Below are 7,744 nucleotides of genomic sequence, written 5' to 3'. Positions count from 1 at the left end.
TTTATGTGCAGAACTTTTATAAATAGAGGTAAGTGCTAACATATTTTCATACGATAAAATAGTTATCTTATCTAGTATCAGGTTATCTCAGCTAGTCACATCCTCGATCGCATCATTAAACACTTAATACCTCCATTAACCTTGACATCTGAACAAATATGCTTTAAGAGGCACTTGAGTCTTTATATGGCACATGATGAATAATACTCAATAAGAAATTAATATCGTCTGAGGTAAAGTGTTATAAAGAAGTTGTGCCTTCTAAATTTGTCTTAGCCTTAGTTTGCATCTTTACATTTCTTGGGCCTCAGCGTCAAAGAGGAACATGCAGATCGTCGAAGTGGCGTCCAATTAAAAGGGCTATACCTGGCCAGTGAACCACTCGAAATTACAATTATTATTAAAGTCAGAGAGATGTCAACACGACAACTAACAATGAACTCCGATAAACACCAAGAAATGTAATGGTTGGTTCTAAATACATTGTCAGTTTTTACTCATTTAGGCAACAAAGCTCAATTCATTACAAAAATTGAATTTATGGATCCACGCATATAGCAGAATTTCCACTTTATTCCGTCTTATGTTTGGCACATGTCAAAAGTTGTAAGGTTTTTCTTGAATACTTCGCGGTATACCTGTTTTAGCACCCTATTTTCAGGCAAATATTTAATTTCGTTCTTTATCAAAATAAGCGTTTTGGGATACAATCTGAGTAGCCATGTTAGAATGTTTGCAAATGAGGCTGTTGTTTATTGTCCACGAAAGTCATCAAGAGATAAAAATGAATTACAGAGTTATTTAGACAAGATGTCTATATGGTGCAAAAATTGGCAGTTCATACTGAACAATGAGATGTTTGATTACCTCTAAATGAGTATTAAAAATATTCCCTTATATCTCGACTACACAGTAAATCACACAATTTTTTTGAGATTGTCCATTCAGTTAAATACATATGAACAATAATTACAAACAACTGAAACAACGGAAATCGGAGTCAACACACAGAAAATATTGTGGGGAAGACGAACGACAAACTGCGTATTATTCGAGGAATACCTACAAGGTGCAACAAATCTACTAAAATGACATCATGCCGTCCGTCCTCTTCTGCAGTGTTGTTACGTGAGAAGTATCAAATGGCTCTGAGCACTATGGGACTCAACTTCTGAGGTCATTAGTCCCCTAGAACTTAGAACTAGTTAAACCTAACTAACCTAAGGACATCACACACATCCATGCCAGAGGCAGTATTCGAACCAGCGACCGTAGCGGTCTCGCGGTTCCAGACTGCAGCGCCTAGAACCGCATAGCCACGAGACATATCCTTGTCAGATGTGACTGACGGAGGACATCAAATAGTTTTGCATTTTCACGAAAAAGGGGAGGGAGTGTCACCGATATGACGAGCAATTTGAGGTGGCGATCATTGAAACGAAGGGGTCGTATTGTTGTATAGAGAAGTTAATTTCATATAAGGGGTAAATCATTACAGTACTACCCCAAAAACTGAAACTGCAGAAGAGCGAGTTCCCATTTTAACAGGCACAGAGCAACAGTAACCACATCAATAACAATAACGCCACCACCACCACCACCAACAACACCATTAACAACAACAACACTTGATGTGTTGTATACCAGATCGAGGCGTGACTTCGACGACTTGGTATGAACTAATATTTTTGTAGGTAATTTGACTTTCACCTGTAACTGAGTAATCAGTATTAGAGTATAGCCACTGAAACAATTCATTCCAATAGCATAAGCGAAGAATTTTTTTAATCAAGTCTACAAAAAACAAAACGTAGTTCCAAAAAAGATTCAATAGTACGCCTACGGAAACAACCAGAATATTACGAACATAAGGTATTTAAATTTTAGGATCCAGTACTAACGGAATGATGTGAAATATTATGCATTCAGTAAGGTCGGTATTACAATGTCATATTTCTTTGACAAAGAAAGATTATGAAATATTCTTGAAATTTCTTCGACAAAGTTTTTTGACGCGGCGTTAAACAGGTTATTGCATTGTCATGATATTTGTCATCAAATTTCAAGATGGAAGACAGCGACAACTTGTTGTTAAGCTCTGCAGTTGCTTGCACCACAATTGCGTTGTCTGTGCATTTGGAAAAGAAGTGTCGGAAAAAAAGGAGAACGTATTCGGGTGAAGCCGTGCGTTTTACGCCTAGATAATTCAGCAAAATTTGATACGAGAACTGTAAGTGGAGGACGTCACGTCTTATATAAATTACTTATGAATGGATGAGAGTGGATTTCAGTGTTTTCTCAGTAAAGTGGCTATTAAAAAGCAGAATACTCATCTGAGGAAACTTATATGTGCAGAAGACAAGCTCACCATAAAATTGCGATTTCTTACTGCAGGAGAGTTTTAATATGGCTAACAATACAGCACTCGAATACAACAGTGTACATAACCAAATTAATTCCATAAACGTGAGAAGCGATTTATGAAGTACTGGAGGACAAATAAATGAAGGTAAATAAACGTTTAGTGCACTATATGCGTATTAAGAACTATTTTGTAAAAATAATTTAATTAATAGAAATATTGTTCCAACAACTACAAAATGAATAACAAGTACGAAGCAAGGTTATTAAAAAGAGTTGAAAAATACACCAACTAAACTTTTCTGCCACCTTTGCAAACACACTACAGATGTCAAACAGCTGTAGCGATGCCAGCGCTTTAAGCGGTTACATTTAGTGTTTCAGCGAAAAGGAGACGAACGACTTTTGTGATCAAATCCACAATGAACCCCTAGATTTAATCATATTTCTTTGACGAAAGGTAGGATTTGACGAAGTTCCCCATTACAGTATCAAATTTCTTGGACTTAAACATTTGACATACCAACTTTGATAAACAAATATGATAGTGTAATACAGGCCTAGGAGATTGAGCACTGAATTATTATCTCTTTGATTAATTCCACGTCAGCTCACTAGGCAATTTACGTAATGTAGTTTATTTTACTTCAGAGCCTACAGGTGTGTGTGTGTCTAGGGCACACTGTCGGGTAGATCGTTCACCTGGTGCATGTAATTTTAGCCTACGTCACTTTGGCGACTTGCTTGTCGATGAGGATGAAATGATGAAGACATCACAACACCCAGTGTGATGCACCTCTTTCAGAATTAATTACACTATCGGCTATTCCTTCGATAGAATAACGCAACGCTCTAATCTATGAAACAAATAATGACCCTAATTTATTTAGCGAAAGATTTTGTCCCCTTCGCAGTTGCGTTTTCCCTCTTCTTCTGTCTTGTGGTAGGCGCACGCTGTAATTAGGAGGCACGGTATTTTTTCTTGCTTTTACATTTTATGACAATATGTACGTTAAAATGTTTACTAAAATATTTATATTTATATGTAACTGTAACTGGAGATATTACTTTGTACGATAATTATTAATAAAGTGTGATCCTTGACCCCTGTAACCGCTAGACGTACATCTGGTAATCGAGTTGCTCAAGGATGCAACAGTTTGAAAAAATTCGAAAACATAGTGCCGCACTTCCCGCTGTGCGCCTAGCGTGTCGATGACGCAACCCGCTCGACATGTTTCGGAGCTAGGCTGGCGCACTGAGAGACGCGCGCTGTCGGTAATTAGGCTACAGCGCGCGTACGCTATAACGCTCGCCTGCTGGTGCCTGCACAGTCTAAGTCCGTTATCAACGCCTTACGTAATCAAGGTCACGCGCTCTGTATATAAGCGGGCAGTGCACGCCAGCGGAACCATTCCGCTGTGAGCTCTATCTGCAACAGCATTGAAGCACTATGCCTCGTCTTAATCCATTTCCATTTATTTCAGAATTTGTAAGACGAGGCGACATGCAACGGCCGCCATTATAGCCGCTTATATGAAAATTTTCATAATCAGTCAAAGAACATCTCTAAATTATCTTTTCATGATTGACGAAGTCCGATTACGATTTGTTGAATGCATCTTTTACAAAAGTATCGTTGTTATAATAGTTCTTCTTTCCCCGAGAAAAACTTATAGAAACTGTTTATTACAAACCAAAGAGAGGTTATTATAAAAGGTGATATTAACACAAGACTTGTAACATTGTAAGTATTTTCTTTTATGTTTCACGAATTCCGCCTCACCTGTGTGGCACGAAAGCACTGTTATTTTGAAACTGATGGTATAGGTATTTTCCGAACTAAATTGGACGCAGATGTATAAAGGAACCTCAAATGAGGAATCCATTGTTGAAGAAGACGTGACGACATCGCTATTTCAGGCACAGACATTAAATATAGCAAGCTCTGTGCTCCAGTGCGTGCAAATCGTTGATGAGCTGCGTGTTGCAATATGGTCCCTCTTTGCTTAACTTTCAGATAACAGCAAATGTCCAATTGCATAATGTGCACTCTGAAGTAAATTACTTACGTTACACACTGTTTAGTCTCAGCTTAATTCTGTAGATACATCTTCAGATCTTAGCCTTATAAAAGTTTTTGCCTTTGTGCCCAATCTATTACTGAATTGACTGTCACATTTAGGATTACTAAAGAAAAACACAGTTCGGTTTTGGTATCACAATTCTCAAACAAACTTTGTCCTGTTAAGCTTACACTTGTGAATACCAATACTCTCTGTCACCCTGACATGAAGTTAAACTTTTGTATTGCCAGTGAGGTGTCCTTTACAGGAATCTGAGTTTTTCTGTTTGAGATGCCAAAGAGAAATGATAAAGTTGAGATCGACATGATCAGTTCTGCAAGTAGAACTTTGTATGTGTACGTGGATATTCGCCGAACTTCGTTAATGGTAAACATATCGATATTTGCTGCGATCACCAAGCAATCAGGTTTCTATTAACAAGTAAATTACTGCACCCTAGAACTGCAAGATGGACAGAATTTCTTCAGATATATTACTTTGAAATAAGGCACATACAAGGCAAGGATACTGTCGTCACTGATGCTTTATCGCATTTTCCTCAAAGAGTAAGTTAACATCCTGATCTCACTGAACAAATCACAGACTACAGATTACGTTTGACAAGACACACGTAGCATTCAACTCTATTTAGACATGTGCAATAGCATAGCAAATTGCGGTATGCCGATCCTAGGGGACATAGGTAAGAACTCATCTATCAGACAACCAGTCTGATAGAAGTCTGCAACATTACCAGATCCAAATGACATACTGTTCTATCGACGTAATGTCAATAGTAAAAACTAGTGTGTTTGTATCCTTAGTACATATGGAGAATCTTTAGTTTGGCATACTCACTATGTTTTGGGTCACTACGGTGCTACTAAATGCTTGAGGAAACTGAATTTATACTGATACTTTCTAAACAGGCACAAATACACTGAACAGTTTTTAAAAACGTGGCTGATGTGCTAGAAGGCTGAGCCAATAAACAAGTGCTGTAATGGTGAACAATACCCAATACTACCAACACAACCAGTGCATTTAATATCAGCCGATGCTCATGATCCTGCTCCGACTGCACGAGTTGATGTCAAATAATTACTAGCTTTCTATGATCTTTTCTCCGAATATGTTAAGCTATATGCCTTGAAGTCAACAGCAGCATTTGCTATAATAAAAAGGATTCATATACAGTACGTACTCAGTTGGCAAACCTGCTTAATTAACAGAAGATGCATCGAACATTATATTCAGAAAATGGAAAGATTTTGTGAAAAACACGACATCAAACATGTTTAGACATCCCGCTTTAACCCGTGTACTAATCCCGTTGAACCTATTTTTAGGGAATTTAACCAATTTGTAAGAATGCAGATGAATAGGAAAAAGAATCCCGTCATGTTTGAATACTCCATTAGTAGTGTAGCGCTTGACACAGTCACGTCGATTAAATATTTGGGCGTAACACTGCAGAGCGATATGGAGTGGGACAAGCATGTAATGGTAGTTGTGTGGAGGGCGGATAGTCGTTTTCTGTTCATTGATATAATTTTGGGAAGATGTGGTTCATCTGTAAAGGAGACCGCTTATAAAACACTAAAACGACCTATTCTTGAGTACTGCTCTAGCGTTTGGGATCCCTATCAGGTCGGATTGAGGGAGGACATAGAAGCAATTCAGAGGCGAGCTGCTAGATTTGTTACTGGTAGGTTTGATCATCATGCGAGTGTTATGGAAATGATTCGGGAATTCGGGTGGGAGTCTCTGGAGGAAAGGAGGCGTTGTTTTCGTGAATCGCTACTGGTGAAATTTAGAGAACCAGCATTTGAGGCTGACCGCTGTACAATTTTACTGCTGCCAACTTATATTTCACGGAAAGACCGCGAAGATAAGATAAGAGAGATTAGGGCTCGTACAGAGGCACATAGGCAGTCATTTTTCCCTCGTTCTGTTGGGAGTGGAACAGGGAGAGATGCTAGTTGTGGTACGAGGTACCCTCCGCCACGCACCTTATGGTGAATTGCGGAGTATGTATGTATACGCCACACACATGCTTGCTCGAGCTCGTAAATCTTTCGAGCAAATAGTAAATAACTTTCCAGTTTACACTACGCCCTACACATCTGCTGAATTACTGAGCAACAACAAAGAAGCAAAAGAAGGGATAAATTTCTTGGCACATCAGCAAAAAGATGAAATCACCTTACAAGAAAAGGCAAAAGACACACCAATCGTAGTGACAAAACACACCAGATATCGAAAGAAAACACACGACTATAAAAAAAGTTTGGACGAATTCAAAAATATATTCTTGGAGAAACAGTTTTGCTAAAATCACTTCCGAATTCTTATGCTCTGCATAAATGCAATAGCAAATTTCCATTACTTTATACGGGCTCATATCAAGTCATTGGCGTACCTAATTCTGCAGTTATCATTTGGCTTTTTCGAAATCAGAGAAAATTAAAGATTTATATGTCCCCCAGGATCTGAAGAGATATTTACATAGTTGGTCACCAGGTTCTGAAGCTGAGAATCACCATAAGGTTCCTGTAAGTTGCTAACTGTAAACAAACTATTTCACTGCCAGTCGAAGAAAGGACAGATGTTTTGCTTACCTAAACTGTATCTGGTGAGTATTTTTTCTTTTTGTTGGTCTATGGTGTGAGACACTGGGACTCTTCGCTGCGGCATAAACTTGCATTTCTCACTCGAGAACATGTTAAGTACTTTGCAGCTACATTCATCCCACTGCTTCGCCGTGTATGCACATCAGGCGACAATCGTAGCAGCATACCGTACCACAGACTTCAATTGTTGAACTGACTGCAGCGCAACTAGTGTCGTTGCAGAATTTCAAATACCGCAAAGTGTCAATGAATTTAAAGAGAATGAGTAACATGAACGCTAATACAAAGTGCGTGTTATAAACATTTATAGTGAAGTAAGATGACAGAGGCTGCGTTGTGTTGTGCAGTAATCGCAGAACTTGCGTGGTTAAACTGCAATGAAATTGGTAAACAAAATAAAGCAAATAAACGTCAAGAAAGGTCATGCCCCTTGGCAAGAATCTTAACAGATCTCGGAAATAGTACTGTATCCCTAAACTAGATGTCGGGAAGGACAATTCTATATTTTTCTGACTAATGTTTTTCTTTCAGCACAAACATCATGCTTTGTGCTGAGGAAACACTGATTCTATTGTGTGATTCTTCCATGACTGACTGAACCTGTTGAGCACCTAAAGCCTACCTGAATGACGGCCTGGTCATTCTGCAACTTCATGAGTCAATCTGGATAGACAAATACATGGT

The sequence above is a fragment of the Schistocerca americana genome, chromosome 4 (genome assembly GCF_021461395.2).
Source record: "Schistocerca americana isolate TAMUIC-IGC-003095 chromosome 4, iqSchAmer2.1, whole genome shotgun sequence".
Taxonomy (NCBI): Eukaryota; Metazoa; Arthropoda; class Insecta; order Orthoptera; family Acrididae; genus Schistocerca; species Schistocerca americana.
The sequence above is the reverse complement of the archived record's forward strand: the minus strand, read 5'-3'. Positions refer to the sequence as shown.